This window comes from Mauremys mutica, unplaced genomic scaffold, assembly GCF_020497125.1.
Source record: "Mauremys mutica isolate MM-2020 ecotype Southern unplaced genomic scaffold, ASM2049712v1 Super-Scaffold_2380, whole genome shotgun sequence".
Classification (NCBI taxonomy): domain Eukaryota; kingdom Metazoa; phylum Chordata; order Testudines; family Geoemydidae; genus Mauremys; species Mauremys mutica.
In genome coordinates this window covers 1,182,409-1,199,619 of record NW_025423354.1, presented here as the reverse complement: position 1 = coordinate 1,199,619, position 17,211 = coordinate 1,182,409, and the positions used below count along the sequence as shown (strand labels likewise).

Genomic DNA, 17,211 nt, shown 5'->3' with positions numbered 1-17,211 from the left:
TGCTGCCCCAAGCACGGCAGGCAGGCTGCCTCCGGCGGTTTGCCTGTGGAGGGTCCGCTGGTCCCGCAGCTTCGGCAGTACTTGCTTGGCGCGCCGGGGCCTGGAGCTGCCCCTGGGCAAGACATCAAGTAAGGCAGGGCCTAACCTCCAGCCTCTAGAAGATTCGCCAGTTAGCTGGCCTCTGGAATGAGATATGAATGTTCCCATGTAACAGGCAGGCAGCCACCTGCAAGAGTTTTATTTTTTACATCCAATGGATGAGAGGAACTGCTATTTGCCAGACTCCTGATTTAGATTGTGCTGGTGCATCTCTGCTGTTTTCTGTGGCAAAGGGACGTCTTGCATCCATGAATGATTTAGAAGGTCTTCAAAGGATGGCCTCTCGGAGGGCCTCAAGTCCAGACACCATTCAATGAGGTGCTGGCACTCTGGGGAGAGAAAACGAGCAGTCAGTGAGAATGTGCTGCTGAGTAATGTCTGGGAAGCCTACAAGCCTCCCTCTTTTACCACCTGCAAGTCTGCTTTGGGATCTGCCTTTCTTGCTTCACATGGCTGTGGAATTGATCTAGGATACACAACTGCGGCTACGAGAATAGCATAGCAGAAGTAGACGTACTTAGATCAACTCACCGCGGCGTCTTCATAGAATCTCAGAGTTGGAAGGGACCTCAGGAGGTCATCTAGTCCAACCCCCTGCTCAAAGCAGGACCAAACCCAACTAAATCATCCCAGCCAGGGCTTTGTCAAGCCTGACCTTAAAAACCTCTAAGGAAGGAGATTCCACCACCTCCCTAGGGAACCCATTCCAGTTCTTCACCACCCTACTAGTGAAAAAGTTTTTCCTAATATCCAACCTAAACCTCCCCCTCTGCAATTTGAGACCATTACTCCTTGTTCTATCATCTTCTACCACTGAGAACAGTCTAGATCCATCCTCTTTGGAACCCCCTTTCAGGTAGCTGAAAGCAGCTATCAAATCCCCCCTCATTCCTCTCTTCTCCAGACTAAACAATCCCAGTTCCTTCAGCCTCTCTCCAGCCCCCTAATCATTTTTGTTGCCCTCCGCTGGACTCTCTCCAATTTATCCACATCCTTCTTGTAGCGTGGGGCCCAAAATTGGACACAGTACTCCAAATGAGGCCTCACCAGTGCTGAATAGAGGGGAATGATCACATCCCTCGATCTGCTGGAAATGCCCCGACTTATACAACCCAAAATGCCATTAGCCTTCTTGGCAACAAGGGCACACTGTTGACTCATATTCAGCTTTTCGTCCACCGTAACCCCTAGGTCCTTTTCTGCAGAACTGCTACCCAGCCATTCGGTCCCTAGTCTGTAGCAGTGCATGGGATTCTTCCATCCTACGTGCAGGACTCTGCACTTGTCCTTGTTGAACCTCATCATATTTCTTTTGGCCCAATCCTCTAATTTGTCTAGGTCCCTCTGTATCCTATCCCTACCCTCCAGCGTATCAACTACTCCTCCCAGTTTAGTGTCATCTGCAGACTTGCTAAGGGTGCAGTCCACACCATCCTCCAGATCGTTAATGAAGATATTGAACAAAACCGGCCCCAGCACTGACCCTTGGGGCACCCCACTTGATACCGGCTGCCAAGTGAACATGGAACCATTGATCACTACCCGACCATCTAGCCAGTTTTCTATCCACCTTACCGTCCATTCATCCAGCCCATACTTCTTTAACTTGCTGGCAAGAATACTGTGGGAGACTGTATCAAAAGCTTTGCTAAAGTCCAGAAATAGCACATCCACTGCTTTCCCCTCATCCACAGAGCCAGTTATCTCATCATAGAAGGCAATTAGGTTAGTCAGGCATGACTTGCCCTTGGTGAATCCATGCTGACTGTTCCTGATCACTTTCCCCTCCTTCAAGTGGTTCAGGATTGATTCCTTGAGGACCTGTTCCATGATTTTTCCAGGGACTGAGGTGAGACTGACTGGCCTGTAGTTCCCTGGATCTTCCTTCTTCCCTTTTTTAAAGATGGGCACTACATTAGCCTTTTTCCAGTCATCTGGGACCTCCCCCGATCGCCATGATTTTTCAAAGATAATGGCCAATGGCTCTGCAATCTCATCGGCCAACTCCTTTAGCACCCTCGGATGCAGTGCATCCGGCCCCATGGACTTGTGCTCGTCCAGCTTTTCTAAATAGTCCCGAACTACTTCTTTCCCCACAGAGAGCTGGTCACCTCCTCCCCATACCGTGCTGCAGAGTGCAGCTGTCTGGGAGCTGACCTTGTCTGTGAAGACAGAGGCAAAAAAAGCATTGAGTACACTAGCTTTCTCCACATCCTCTGTCACTAGGTTCCTGCCCTCATTTAGCAGTGGGGGAGATGGTGAGTCGACAGCTGCCATCCCCCCATCGACTCCGCCTGAGCCTCTCATGGCGCTGGAGTACAGGAGTCGACGGGAGAGCGCTCAGGGGTCGATTTATCACATCTAGACTACACACAATAAATTGACCCCCCCAGCTCGATCTCACAGCATCGATTCCGGCCGGAGCGTAGACCTGCCCTAGATATGGTTTCTTAGTTACTTCCCCCACCCTAGTACGTAGGTGAACCAGGTCCCATCTTTGGATGGAGACTCCAAAAATACACAAGGGAGCAAATTAGCAGGGCAAGTCCATGAGCAGCCCATCCTCCCCCGCCATTCATACGCAGGCTAATAGCAAAAATCAACTTTCCCTTCCCCAGTGAGATGATGAAACCGGAGAGCTACTCGGTTCAAGCTCTTTTGTCATTTCCACTTTCTGTCAGACTGCTTCATCAGCCAGCGGCAGTAGCCACATTAAAGACCCCAGCGAGTGGCAGGAGAGTCAAGTGCTGAAGTGAACGACAACAGTGAGCTCTGAAGCAGCTGTCTAAGGCAGGGAAGACAGCGGGGTCCCCAGCATTTCCCCGGGATTCAATAGCATGGAACATCTCATTGAGTTTAAGACATGAAGGGACCACTAGATCACAGACTATGCCTTGCATGTTTCATTGGTTGCATGAAGTGATGGTAAATGCACCTCTGTGTCGTCATATTATCGCTCTGTCAGTGTGGCATTCAGGCTAAGCAGCGGTTCGCCCAACTCTAACACTACCAAGGAGTGTGCTCACCTGGAGAGACGCTCTGCGGAAAGCAGACCCGGCCCTTAATAATCTCCTCATCATGTTCAAAGGGGAGATTCCTGCAGACCATGTCATAGAGCAGGACCCCCAGAGACCAGACTGTGGCTGACCTGGCATGATATTGGTGATTGAGGATCCATTCTGGGGGGCTGTACACTCTGGTCCCTGTAGAGGAGATCAGAGGAGCACGGTTAGCAGAAATAGTTCATCTCTTACCCTAAGCAGAGCAACCAGATATTAATGATTTGTTCAGGTGTTATCAGGGTGACCAAGAGACCAAGTCTGGTACTTCAGCCCCAAACTTAGGTTGCAATATCTTAATATTGTTTAACTCTCAGCCCAGTTTGATTGGGATTTAAACCCCAGCAGCTGTGCTAGGGCATAGACTACAAATGAAGCAGAACCAAATGGAGTGCAACCAACCATGTTTCCCAGCTGCAATACAAGCCACAATACATAACAGCTTTCTTAAGGCCACCGTTATCCTGACTTCATCTCTGTCAATGTAACCATTTCTCAATGAGGTAAAGAGAGAGGCAGCTTGCAGATGCTTCAGTCCATGGTGACCCAGTGCAGCCAGAGCATTTGGGGAGGTGCTGAGGCCTTGTCTACTGCACAAGGACCCCAGACAACCTTACAGTCCTTTCTACATAAAAGGGTTTCCTTGCTTAACCCAAAGAAGAGTTTATTCCTTTTCTGGCACTGACTACTGTTGAGTCAGGCAGGGATAAAGCCTGCCATCTCCAGAGCTGGGGAGAAAGATTTGTTGTACAACGTCAAGGGAGTGGTTTTAGTTTGTACCGTTGTGCATGTGATAATTATGCTTGGAACCCTGTTTTGGCCTCTGCAGAGGCTTACGCCCTTTGCCTTTGTTGTATCTGATCTCTTCCCTTCTGTCAGGAAGAGGAGACTGAGGTCAGAGCTCCTAGTCTGGTTTCTGGCCACAGTTGGGAGGGGCAAACCCATCCCTTGTCATGAGCCGTTACATTAAAAACAAAAAATGCAGCACCCATCCAGCAGGGCAGAAGCAAAACAAACCCTCAACAACAAACTGATCTGGTTTTTTGAAAGTCAAGGGCCCTATCCTGAATCTGCCTTTCTAGTGGGTCAGAAAGAATGCCTGCTGCTCTGTTTATCTGTCCCCCATGCAGATCCCTGAACCAAGGTCAAACAGTCCTCCCTGGGTCTGGAGCTCCCCCCTCCCCAAAGATCTGACTCAGGTGCCTTTGAGGAGCAGAGGAAAGGGAGCCAGCTGTAAGCAGATCTCCCACCGATCCTATTTCACAACATTCATCTCGTGACAAAATGCAACTTTCCAATGAAACAAATAATTTAGCGAGATGGCGGAGACAGCAGCTTCTCCTCTTGATCCCCTCCCCACATTGATGTCCATCCATCCCCACAGAAAGAAACTGCACAAGAGCCCTCTTCTTTATCCTTGAGGGGGGAGGGGGAGGACTTCCCCTCCCCTGCATTCTAGCTGGTAGATTAGGTTAGGATCCAGCACCTGAGCAGCCATGACTGCAGAGAGGTTTCACTCAATCTTTCTCCATCTAGGAGGTGAGGCAGATCCTGTTTGCACCACCCCTGGAGGGTGGAATACCAGCCAGACCCCTGCTGAAATGCTACAGATGTCGTGGACCTAGAGAAAACCAAATCACTGGAACCAGAGCCCAACTTTCTCCTCTTATTGCTCACAGGGACTCCAGAGATTGATGCTTGTGAGTTCACACCTGGTTTCTGCCATGTGCCCCGCCCCCAGCCCCTGCATGACATGGGCAGCTACCACCGGTTAACACCCAACCAAAGGGCAAACACATTTGTGAAATGCTTTTTGGATACAAGGCAGGGAGGAAAACCCCAAAGGTATCAAAGCTGCACATCACACAACAGTATATTTAGCAAATGAGAATGGCAGGGGGAGGAGGGAACAAACCATTCCCTGGCTGGGAAGTTACTGCACATTTACAGGCAGGGAACAACTCATTTCAAAGAGGAATTTCCCTGGATTCCCTCCCTACATAGATAAAATAGAAGGGGATGGAAACAGACACTCACCATCAAAATCAGTGTACACTGTGTCCTTGAGTAATGCCCCAGACCCAAAATCTATGGAGTTTCAGTTCCCTGCTGTTCAGATCAACCAGGATGTTCTCGTCCTTGATATCCCGGTGCAATACCCCACAGCTATGACAGTGCTGAACCGCCTCCACAACCTGGTGGAAAAAGCTGCGGGCCTGCTCCTCGGGGAGAGCACCCCGCTCCGTGATGAAGTCAAACAGGTCCTGCACAGGATCCGGTCGCTCCAAAACCAAGACGAAGCTGTCCGGTCTCTCAAACCAGTCCAAGAGCTGAATGACCCCCGGAAGCCTGAGCCCACTCTCTTCAGGAGCAGGATCTCCATAGGCACTCTGCTCCCGCAAGGCTTCACAGAGAGAGAAAGGAGAGCTCCATCAGAGGCAGGCAAACCCACCCACCAAGTCAAGAGCTACTGTGACGAGGTGGGACTGGTTTTAATGTTCCCTCTGAATACTGGGGGGGCCCCTCAGCTCTGGCCGACCCTCTGTGGCCTGGCAACTAATGGCCAGGCCCTTCCTCCCTGCAGACTATGGGTGCCATCGAGCACCCTCGACCTAAAGGGGGGCAGGAAACTGGAAGGGCCTGGCTGGTGCAACTCTTCCCCCATGAAGAGGGGGATGCTGGGGCATCCCTGGGAACTTCCCCAGGTCACTGGCTGAAGTGACCCCGCTCAGTTCGTTCTCGAAGGGGGGAGAGGTGTGATGAAGTGGGACTGGTTTTAATGTTCCCTCTGAATACTGCAGGGGGGGGGGGGGGCTCAGCTCTGCCTGACCCTCTGTTGCCTGGCAACTAATGGCCAGGCCCTTCCCCCCTGCAAGGGGATGCTAAAGGTGTTGGAGCCAAAGAGATCAGGTGACCTCCTGGCCCGGGAAAGAGACTCAGCCCAGAGAGGAGGGGCTGGAGGGGGTTTGGCAGTTCTTGGAAGCTGGCTGGGGAATGGAGGGGAGCCCCGAGGAGGCTCGGGCCTCCCGGTGGGGCGGTGGCCTCCCTGGGGCCCCAGATGGACCTAACTAAGGGGGGTCTTATGGTCTGTACCGGCAAGACCTGGTTTGGACCGTGTTCTTGTCATCTAAATAAACCTCTGTGTTACTGGCTGGCTGAGAATCACGTCTGACTGCAAAGTGGGGGGGCAGGACCCTCTGGCTTCCCCAGGACCCTGCCGGGGTGGACTCGCTGTGGGAAGCACACGGAGGGGCCTGCTGAATGCTCCACGGGAGAGGAGGCTCCCCAAAGTCCTGACTGGCTTTGTGGGGAGCAGTTCCAGAGCAGCGCCCGGGGACTCAGTGACACCTACGACACCTTCACTACAGAGCCAAGACCATGCAATGCAGAGCCACAGCACATATCCCTGCCCAAGACACTTACCAGCTCTCCCCAGTTAGAAACCCGGTCCCGGTCCACGTGCTTGATGGCTACCTAGGACAGAACCAGCCAGACAATCAGAATCGGGTCAGGCAACCCCAGAAAGAGGGGAGGCAAACAAGGGACCAGTGAAGGGGAGGCAAGATGGTGGCTATGCCAGGGCAAAGCAAAGGAGATGTAACGGGGTAAGGGACGGGTCTCTCACCAAAGGTGGAGCTCTATAGAGCAGGCTGCAGGGGTGGGATGGAGGGGTCCCTGTCCAGGTTCTACTCACCGGGGCGCTGTCCGACAGGCGGGTGCCCAAGTAGACGGAACCAAAGCCACCACTTCCCAGCAGCGGGCCCACCTGGTACAGCTTCTCCAGCGGCTCCTTGTCCTTCCCTGCAGGCAGAGAGGCACAGACACCAGGATCAGACCCAGCTGTGTCCTCAAAAGACCGGGCCAACCCTCCAAACTGGACCAGACCCACATCCCTCCCCAAGCCAAACTGGAGCAAACCCCCATCCCTCCTCAGAATGACCCCCCACACCCCGAAACCAGACCAGACCCACATGTCCAATTGGTCAAGCCCTTGGGCAGTTGATTGGCCCACTGGCCCTACTTAAGCCAGCAGCAAGCACAGAAAAGTATCCAAAACAACTGAGCTCCACCCTGCTCTGGACTGTGCACCTTATGCTTCTTGATTTCCTGGCATCCTTACCCAGCTTGAATCCTGGCATCTGACTTGTGGTTCTGGACCTCCAGTTTGTTTCCTGGCTCTGGCCTCCTGGTATCCTGATCTGGGCTTAACTCTGGTTCCAATTTCTTGTTTGTCTTCTGATCTCCCGGTATCCTGACTCAGCTGACTCCTAACTGCTGTTGCATGACTGCAGACTCTGGCTGCAACTACTAAAATCTAACTACCCATGACCTGGCCTTGACAAGGGGAGTTCTTTGCATCCCAGCACAAAAGGAGGGGAAAGAGATCTTCACACAATTTAATTAAGCATCAACTGTACCACTTAAAGCAGCAATTAAATTTTATTAACTGCTGTCTCAGTCTTAACTATAACATCTCTGCTGTAACATTAGTTGTGTTTTCTGGGTGTTTATACAAATGCTATGTATTTTTTTTTAATTACCTACTAGCTAATTAGGTAGCTGAATGACACCCCCCCCCCAGCCTGAGCTTCTAATTGACACAAATTCCTCAACATCTCTTTTAACCCCTGTAGCAGGGGGCTGGTGCAAAAGCACCTAATTAGCCCCTGCTCAGCCAGCCCCAATCAGGAGAAATAGATTGGGGCTGGGGAGAAGTCTGGTGCCTGGCCTCTGGAACTGGCTGCACCTGTGGGCCTGCTCATTGATGAGCTATAAAGGCAGGCTGGCTGGCAGCCAGTGTAAGGGGGGAATGGCCAGGGAAGGGACAGTCTCCAGGCTGAAGGGAGACTCCCTGTAAAGTTTAAGCAACAAAGAATCCTGTGGCACCTTATAGACTAACAGACGTTTTGCAGCATGAGCTTTCGTGGGTGAATACCCACTTCTTCAGATGCAAGTGTAAAGTTGCTGTAAAAGTTTGTAAACTGTAAAGTTTGTAAATAGTATTGCTGGTGGTGGGAACTGTCTGTAAATAAAAGCCACGGGTGCTGCAGTAAGAAAAGCCTCACAGTGCTTTATTGGTAGAGAGAAAGAGCTCAGCAGGGAGGCAGCCCAGGAAAGGACCCGGTTACAACCCCCCAACTCATTCAAATAGTAAAGTAACTCAGAACTTCAACTCTGTTGGCCATCTTTTCATCTAGTACTTGACTTCAGTGCCTATATTTAACACAGTGTTTTGTAGTATTTCTGTCCATCTCTCCTGGAACCATTGACGCATCTGACACCCTTGTGATTCACTTTAGAGGAATGTTCTGTTGCTTGCAGCTATACCACTTTGGACTGTGATCTTGACACCAATGTCCAATCATGTAAGCAGGTGCAGGCCTGGTCAGTACTTGGATAGGAGACCGCCAAGGAAAATTCAAGTGCTACAGGAAGTAATGTTTATGGATTTCTTTGGCAGAACTCTTATCATAGAATCTCAGGGTTGGAAGGGACCTCAGGAGGTCATCTAGTCCAACCCCCTGCTCAAAGCAGGACCAAACCCAACTAAATCATCCCAGCCAGGGCTTTGTCAAGTCTGACCTTAAAAACCTCTAAGGAAGGAGATTCCACCACCTCCCTAGGGAACCCATTCCAGTTCTTCACCACCCTACTAGTGAAAAAGTTTTTCCTAATATCCAACCTAAACCTCCCCCTCTGCAACTTGAGACCATTACTGCTTGTTCTGTCATCTTCTACCACTGAGAACAGTCTAGATCCATCCTCTTTGGAACCCCCTTTCAGGTAGTTGAAAGCAGCTATCAAATCCCCCCTCATTCTTCTCTTCTGCAGGCTAAACAATCCCAGTTCCCTCAGCCTCTCCTCATAAGTCATGTGCTCCAGCCCCCTAATCATTTTTGTTGCCCTCCGCTGGACTCTCTCCAATTTATCCACATCCTTCTTGTAGTGTGGGGCCCAAAACTGGACACAGTACTCCAAATGAGGCCTCACCAGTGCTGAGTAGAGGGGAATGATCACATCCCTTGATCTGCTGGAAATGCCCCTACTTATACAACCCAAAATGCCATTAGCCTTCTTGGCAACAAGGGCACACTGTTGACTCATATTCAGCTTTTCGTCCACCGTAACCCCTAGGTCCTTTTCTGCAGAACTGCTGCCCAGCCATTCGGTCCCTAGTCTGTAGCAGTGCATGGGATTCTTCCGTCCTAAGTGCAGGACTCTGCACTTGTCCTTGTTGAACCTCATCATATTTCTTTTGGCCCAATCCTCTAATTTGTCTAGGTCCCTCTGTATCCTATCCCTACCCTCCAGCGTATCAACCACTCCTCCCAGTTTAGTGTCATCTGCAAACTTGCTAAGGGTGCAGTCCACACCATCCTCCAGATCGTTAATGAAGATATTGAACAAAACCGGCCCCAGCACCGACCCTTGGGGCACTCCACTTGATACCGGCTGCCAACTAGACATGGAACCATTGATCACTACCCGTTGAGCCCGACCATCTAGCCAGTTTTCTATCCACCTTACCGTCCATTCATCCAGCCCAGACTTCTTTAACTTGCTGGCAAGAATACTGTGGGAGACTGTATCAAAAGCTTTGCTAAAATCCAGAAATAGTACATCCACTGCTTTCCCCTCATCCACAGAGCCGGTTATCTCGTCATAGAAGGCAATTAGGTTAGTCAGGCATGACTTGCCCTTGGTGAATCCATGCTGACTGTTCCTGATCACTTTCCCCTCCTTTAAGTGGTTCAGGATTGATTCCTTGAGGACCTGTTCCATGATTTTTTCCAGGGACTGAGGTGAGACTGACTGGCCTGTAGTTCCCTGGATCTTCCTTCTTCCCTTTTTTAAAGATGGGCACTACATTAGCTTTTTTCCAGTCATCCGGGACCTCCCCCGATCGCCATGATTTTTCAAAGATAATGGCCAATGGCTCTGCAATCTCATCGGCCAACTCCTTTAGCAACAATACTGAAATAAATGACTCAGTCAAGCCTCCCCTCTGGGATGCGCCTGAAAAAAATTATTTTGGATAACATATAAAACTGCTTAGGAATAGGGGAGTTCACTCAAGTAGCCTCACTGAATTCCAGTTTAGATCATTATATTGCCCCTCCTAAAACTCCATGGATTTTCAGACGCATGAGGCATCCCTTACTTTCTAGCCTAGACTGTCACATATTGTTTGTAACTAAACAGAAGCCATATACAAAATGAAATATGGCAATGTTTTGCAGCATATAAAGGATTTTACAAATCTCTCTTCTTAAAGGTTTGGACTTTGCCATCTATCCTTTATAACATGCTGCAGTTTTGCAATTCAGAAATTCAGATCACTTTTCCTTTTTTAAGGATTAGCAAGAATTCTGTCTCACCTGCAAACTTGGCACAACAGGCTTCACCCACTTTTGGTCTGAAGGAGTGATTGTTCTGAGCGCTGCAATATTCTACCAGTTCAGTCATCAACCTACACAACTTCTCTTGATCTACTAAAAATAAGTGAACAGAATTTGTTAGTACTGCATGATGTTTCAAGCCTGATAAATATACATACCATAGGCAGGGCCGGCTCTAACATTTTTGCTGCCCCAAGCAAAAACAAAGAGGGCCGCCCCCCTGTGTTGCGTCGCCCAAGACCCCGCCCCCGAGCATCGCGTCGTCCAAGTCCCTGCCCCCGAGCATCCCCCAAGACCCCACCCCCGAACGTCGCCCCACCCTAGTCCCCGCCCCCCAAGCGTCGCACCGTGCCGCCCTAGTCCCCGCCCCCCGAGTGTCCCGTCACGCGGCCCTAGGCCCCGCCCCCCGCGTGGCCCGTCGCGCCGCCCTAGGCCCCGCCCCCCCGAGCAGCCCGTCGTGCCGCCCTGCCCTAGTCCCCGCCCCCCGAGCGTCGCGTCGCACCGCCCAAGTCCCCGCCCCTCGAGCGTCACGTCGTGCCGCCCAAGTCCCCGCCCCTGGAGCGCCGCGCCGCCCAAGTCCCCGCCCCTCCAGCACGGCGCCGCGCCTCCCATGCCCCGCCCCCCCAGTGCCGCCCGACCGAACCAAAAAAAACGAAACCAAACCCCGATCGCCGCTACGTCCCGAGCTGCCGCCCCAAGCACGTGCTTGGTAGGCTGGTGTCTGGAGCCGGCCCTGTCTGCTGTGTCAGCTATCTGCAGAGCTGGGACAGCACACAGGGGGAGTACACGCACGCAGCCGATTGATATCAACATTGAACAGAGCAGAGCACCGCACTGGTAGCATCTGACAACACACATAACATAAAACTATGGTGTCAAGTATCAGAGGGGTAGCCGTGTTTGCTGCTTTTACAGAACCAGACTAAGAATCCTGTGGCACCTTATAGACTAACAGACGTTTTGCAGCATGAGCTTTCGTGGGTGAATACCCACTTTGTCGGATGCAAGTAGTGGAAATTTCCAGGGGCAGGTATATATAAGCAAGCAAGAAGCAAAACTATGGGTCATCCAATAAAATTAGCAGGCAGAAGGTTTAAAACAAACACAAGGATGTACTTCTTCACCCAATGCACGCTCAACCTGTGGAACTTGGTGCCAGAGGATGTTAAGAAGGCCCAATGTATAAATGGGTTCAAAAAAGTTCATTAATGGCTATTAGCCAAGACAGTCAGGGACGCAACCCCATGCTGTAGGTGTCCCTAAACTTTGACTGCCAGAAGCCGGGATTGGAAAATGTCAGTGGCCCCGCCCCCCGGGCTCGCTCCGGTACCTAGAGGCTGCAGCTCCGCAGCGGGGGCGGAGCCCGGGGCGGCCCCAGCGGGAGCAGGGCCCGGCCCGGGCACGGGGGGGGGGGCGGGATTAACGGGCCCCGGCACAGACCGCGCTGCTCCGCCCAGGCTCCCAGCTCACAATGGAGCAGCCACGCGGCGCTCATCCAGCAGCTGATCACGCTCCGCCCCGCCCCCCTGATCTGCGCATGCCCAGAGCCGGGAACCGCAACCCGAACTACATCTCCCACATCCGAACTACATCTCCCAGCCTGCCCCGGGGCGCTCCCGCCCTCTCCAGCCCAGGTAAGGGAGGGGTCAGCATGTAAAACTGCGCATGCTCCGTGCGAGCCCTGCTGGGGGTAGGAGAATAAAGCTGCCGCTGCCGCCTCTGTGTGAACCGGTGAGTGAGAGACCCCCGGGGGGCGGGCGGGAGGGAAAGTGACTCTGCCCCGGGGAACCTGGGAGAAGCCTCGGAGCTGCCTCGGCCCCAGGGGAGCTGCAGCAGGATCCGCCCCGGCACCGCTGGGATGGGGGGGGGGGGGTGTCAGGCAGGGAGGGGAGAAGCCGGAGTTGGGGAGGGGGGGGTTGAACTGTCTCTGGGCAGCCAGGAAATTCCCTGGGGGGGGGGGAGTTAATTGGATCCTGTCCATGTTTGTGCCTCTCGCCCCCAATACAAATTCTCTCCGGTTCTGCCCCTTTTCTCTCTCAGTGTCTCACACGTGGCTATAAGATCTGGGGAGATTCCCCCCCTCCCCCTCCACTGATCCGCTCTCTCGGCTCCCCTGATTTTCCCCGGTCTCTGCATAATCCTGATTTTCCACCTTCAGTTGCATAGTTTGTGACGCGTTTTCTCTGCAGCTCTCAAAGACTGATACAAAATACCCTAAACACTTGCCCCACTTGGCAAAGAAAATCTCAGCTTTACACCTTTTCTCAGCTTCTTGAACACGGATATAAAATGTTTGCAACTGGTGCCTATTTCCTGTTCTATTTCCTCTCTATTCATTTAACAAATATGAGCTAAAATCTGAGTGTTTCACATCAATATCAACAACAGATATAAAATCCCTCTGATTTTCCACTTTCTTCTCTCTAAATTGCAAAAATGGATCCAAAATGGCTCAGATTTCCAGCCTTTGTCTTTCATTTCTATGTTATCATCAAATGTAAATTAAAAATTCTTTCATGTTTGGGGCTGTTCCCCATGTTTCTAAATCCCAGCAACTTCTTCCTTGGAGGGAACCTGTTGCCCTGAGTCCTTCTCCATCTTGGAGGTTGCAGGGGGTTAAATTTCCCAGAGATCATCTTTCCCCTCTCCTTTGAGAACCATTTCTTCCCCCACTTTATCTCTGTTAAAATCTTTGCCGGTGAAAGAGACCAGCCACATATTTAATACATATCAAAGCCAGAGGCCTCTCCCTGTCTGGGGGCTCAGTGGTTCCCAGCTGGTAACGGGAGAGTTGGTTGGACCCTTTTCTTTTCTCCAGCTGGCACGGGATGAGGAGGTCACTCTGAGTGCAGGGTGGGTCCAGAAGTATCTCAAACCCCATGAGAAATGGTCTCTGTGAGGGGTTGATTCCTGCAGTGCTAAGCGGATGTAGCCACCTCTGGGGTGGATCCATGGTGGCCATTATTTGCTAGTGACAGGCCATGGACATTTCTTGCCTTTCTTGCCCTCCAGGCCTTCCATTCTCCTGTTCAGGAGGCATCCCCCAGGGCTCCCTCTGCCTGTGTGGCTGGCCAGCAGGGGGCAGTGATAACTTTCTATCCACTTATCACACACTGTGAGGTAACACTGTTGCTGGGGGTGGGGTGGGGTGTCTTTGTGGGGAGATTTCAGCTGGAGCTGAAAGGAGCATTGTGGTGGGGGAGGTGTTTGGGTGGCTGGACAGGGGGTACTCTAGTCAGGTAATAAAAAAGGTAATAATTGGAGATATACCAATCTCCTAGAACTGGAAGGGACCTTGAAAGGTCATCTAGTCCAGCCCGCTGCCTTCACTAGCAGGACCAGTTTTTTTTGCCCCAGATCCCTAAGTGGCCTCCTCAAGGATTGAACTCACAACCCTGGGTTTAGCAGGCCCATGCTCAAACCACTGAGCGATCCCTCAGTGGTTGGTGTGTTCTGGAGATTTGGGGTTTGGGGGGGTAGTTCTGATGTGCCCAGCCCTGAGGCTGTGGGTCCTGGAGGTGGGTATTGCTGGGGGTCTGTTGGTTGCAGAACAGCAAGGTGGGTGTCTCTTGGGGAGGCGGGGTAAGGGGTTAGAGGGAGCCTGATGCTGTGCCAGGGGCTCTGTCTGGGCGTCCCCCACTGGCTCCTGGGATCGTTGCCATGCTCAGGCCCCTTGGCCGCCCCGTACCCGGGACCTGCAGCTACAGCGACGCGAAGGCGGCGGCGTAGACGGTGGCCAGGTCGCCCAGGAGCAGCTGCCGGGCCACGTGCGGCGGCTCCCCCATGGCGCGCGGCGGCGGCGGCGGGAACGGGACTCCGCCTCCGCGCACCGACACGTCCTCGGCCTGCACGCTCCCAAGTACCCGCCCCAGCGCTGGGGAGACACGCCCCCTCCGTGGCGTCACCGCGCTCGCCTCACGCGCTGACCGACTTCACCGCTCTGAGCGGGAAAAACAAAATGGTGTCCGGGCTCGGGGGCGGAGCGGAGCTGTTCCCCCCCGTGCTGCGGGGTGAGTGTGGTGCGGTCCTGGTGCAACACCCCCCCCAGCCCCGTCCCGTGGTACGGTCTGGACACCCCAATGCCTCACCCCCCCCTCCCGGTATGGTACTGCCCGGGAACCGGGGCGGGGGGTTCTGTCAGGGCGGGACGTGTTCCGGGAGGTCCCGTCACATAACCGAATCTTTCCTTGCTGGACTCCGGGCCAGTCCTGGAGGGTCGGTAACCCTGCGGGGTTCTGTGGGGATGGAGGGGCGCTGGGGGGCGGGGGCGGGGGCTAGAGCTGAGGGGGCAGAGCTGAGGGGCTGCACAGAGCTGTGTGGGGATGGGGGGTGCTGTGGGAATGGGGGGCACAGAGCTGTGGAGGGCAGAGCTGGGGTGTGGGGATTGGGACAGAGCTGAGATGGGGGGGCACAGAGCTGTTGGGGGCAGGGGTGTGGGGATTGGGGCAGAGCTGAGATGGGTGCTGTGGGGATGGGAGGCCAGAGCTTGGGGGGGTGTTTGGGGGCCAGGGGGCCAGAGTGTGTGTGTGGGGGGGTGATGCTGTGGGGAAAACCCCAGTCTGGTATAAGGGTCTTCCCCAAGATACACAAACCATCCTGAGTCTCATGTATCCCTGGAAAGACCCTGGTTCCTTTTATCCTTGTCCCCTTTTGCACCTGCGTATCATGATCGGACTGCGTCCTAGGGCAGTGGTTCTCAACCGTTCCAGACTACTGTACCCCTTTCAGGAGTCTGTTCTGCTTTGCATACCCCAAGCTTTACTTCACTTCAAAACTTACAAAATCAGACTCAAAATACAGACGTGTCACAGCACACTAGTACTGAAAAATTGCTGACTTTCTCATTTGTACCATATAATTATAAAATAAATTGGAATATATGTATATTATACTTGCATTTCAATGTATATAGAGCAGTAGAAACAAGACATTGTGTGAAATTTTTGTTGGTACTGACTTCGCTAGTGCTTTTTATGTAGCCTGTTGTAAAACTAGGCAAATCTCTAGATGAGTTGATGTACTCCCTGGAAGACCTCTGTGTACCCCCAGAGGTACATGTACCCCTGGTTGAGAACCACTGATCTAGGGTCTGACCCCTCCCTGAGCCCTTATCACTCCACCTTGTCATATTCCTTGCCCCCCCCCTTCCATCTTTGCTCCTGGGTCTGACCCCTTCTGATGGAGTAGAGACTGTCTGTGTGGGGGATGGGAGAGCCGGGGAGGACTTTAGGTGAGGGACAGGACCTGAGCCTGTAACCTGAGCTAGGCAGGGGGGAGGAGAGGTCAACACCTTTGCCCGGGAAGCTAGACAAAGGCAGAGAGCCGAGTGGAGAGGGGTGGGTCAGTTTTCGGTTGGGGGCTTGGGGGGTGCAGTGCAGGGAATCCCAAGCTGGGAACTAAGCTCCCTGCACCCCCAGAAGGACCAGATTGAGAGGTCCTGGCTCTGCCCACAAGGTCTGCTGTAGCCTGTGTTCCTGTTGTCCAATAAACCTGTTTTAGTGGCTGGCTGAGAGTCACTGAGAGTCCCAGGAAGAGGGGTGCAGAGTCGGACTCCCCCACACTCCGTGACACCCCTCAATCCCTCTCTGACAGCTAGATGGATACTGCAGTCCTGTATGACACCGGCTAAAAAACGGGGAGGCGAGGCACTATCCATGGCCTGGGCAGGATAGGAGAGGCACATGGGATGGGATGGCTTTGAGGAGAACATTCAGGTGTGCAGTGAATGTCAGCTTTTTCTTCCTGTAATGTAAGAAGTTCCTGTGTGATGCCCAAATTCAGAGTAGTCGGGCCATGAGTGAGCCTGCACCTGTGTAAAAACAACGAGGAGTCATGGCACCTAGAGACTAACACATTTATTTGAGCATAAGCTTTTGTGGGCTATAACCCACTTCATCAGATGCATGGAGTGAAAAATACAGTAGGCAGGTGTACATACACAGCACATGAAAAGATGGGAGTTGCCTTACCAAGTGAGGGGGTCAGTGCTAACGAGGCCAGTTCAATCAGGGTGGATGTGGCCCATTCCCTACAGTTGACAAGAAGGTGTGAGTATCAACAGAGGGAAAATTACGTTTTGTACCAGACTGGGTCCTTAGACCCAGGAGTCGGGTCACATGTGTGCTTAACTGTTTGCAGAATTGGAGCTCAGGTTTGCAGATTAACCAGCCCAACAAGGCCATAATTCCGACTAGGTGCTGCTAATGTATAAATAATAAAATCAGTAATTTATGCTACATGCTTCACTTTTTTTCACTGGGATTTCTAGTCAGTTTCATGGTCGGGTTTGTTTGTTTACAGACATTTGTGTAGGTCTAAAATATAAATATTTTTATTTGTAGGTTCTCAGACACTAGCTTACTCTTACCCTGTGTTGTGACAACACAGGGGAATGTTTATGTCAAAGCAAAGCCATTTTTTGTTTGAATTACAACATTTTGATTGGCCTCAGGTTTTACAAAAGCTGACATTTTATAAAAACAAAATTGGAGCCAGCTTTGAGCTGACTGCATCCCATTAAATGACTACAGGCCACAAATGACAGCGTTGTCAGAAAACAGATGGACCTGTGTCCTCCTCCTGTCCCCTACTGACTGTAGGCTTGTCTGCCTGGCTCCTGGATGAAATGTAACTTCTTGCACTTCTAGGGGTCT

At 52.2% G+C, this 17,211-nt stretch overlaps 1 pseudogene; it reads right to left on the bottom strand.

Moving 5' to 3' along the window:
• Nucleotides 1–270: 270 nt before the first annotated feature.
• LOC123361490 lies at nt 271–12,315 on the bottom strand (annotated as a pseudogene).
• Nucleotides 12,316–17,211: the final 4,896 nt, after the last annotated feature.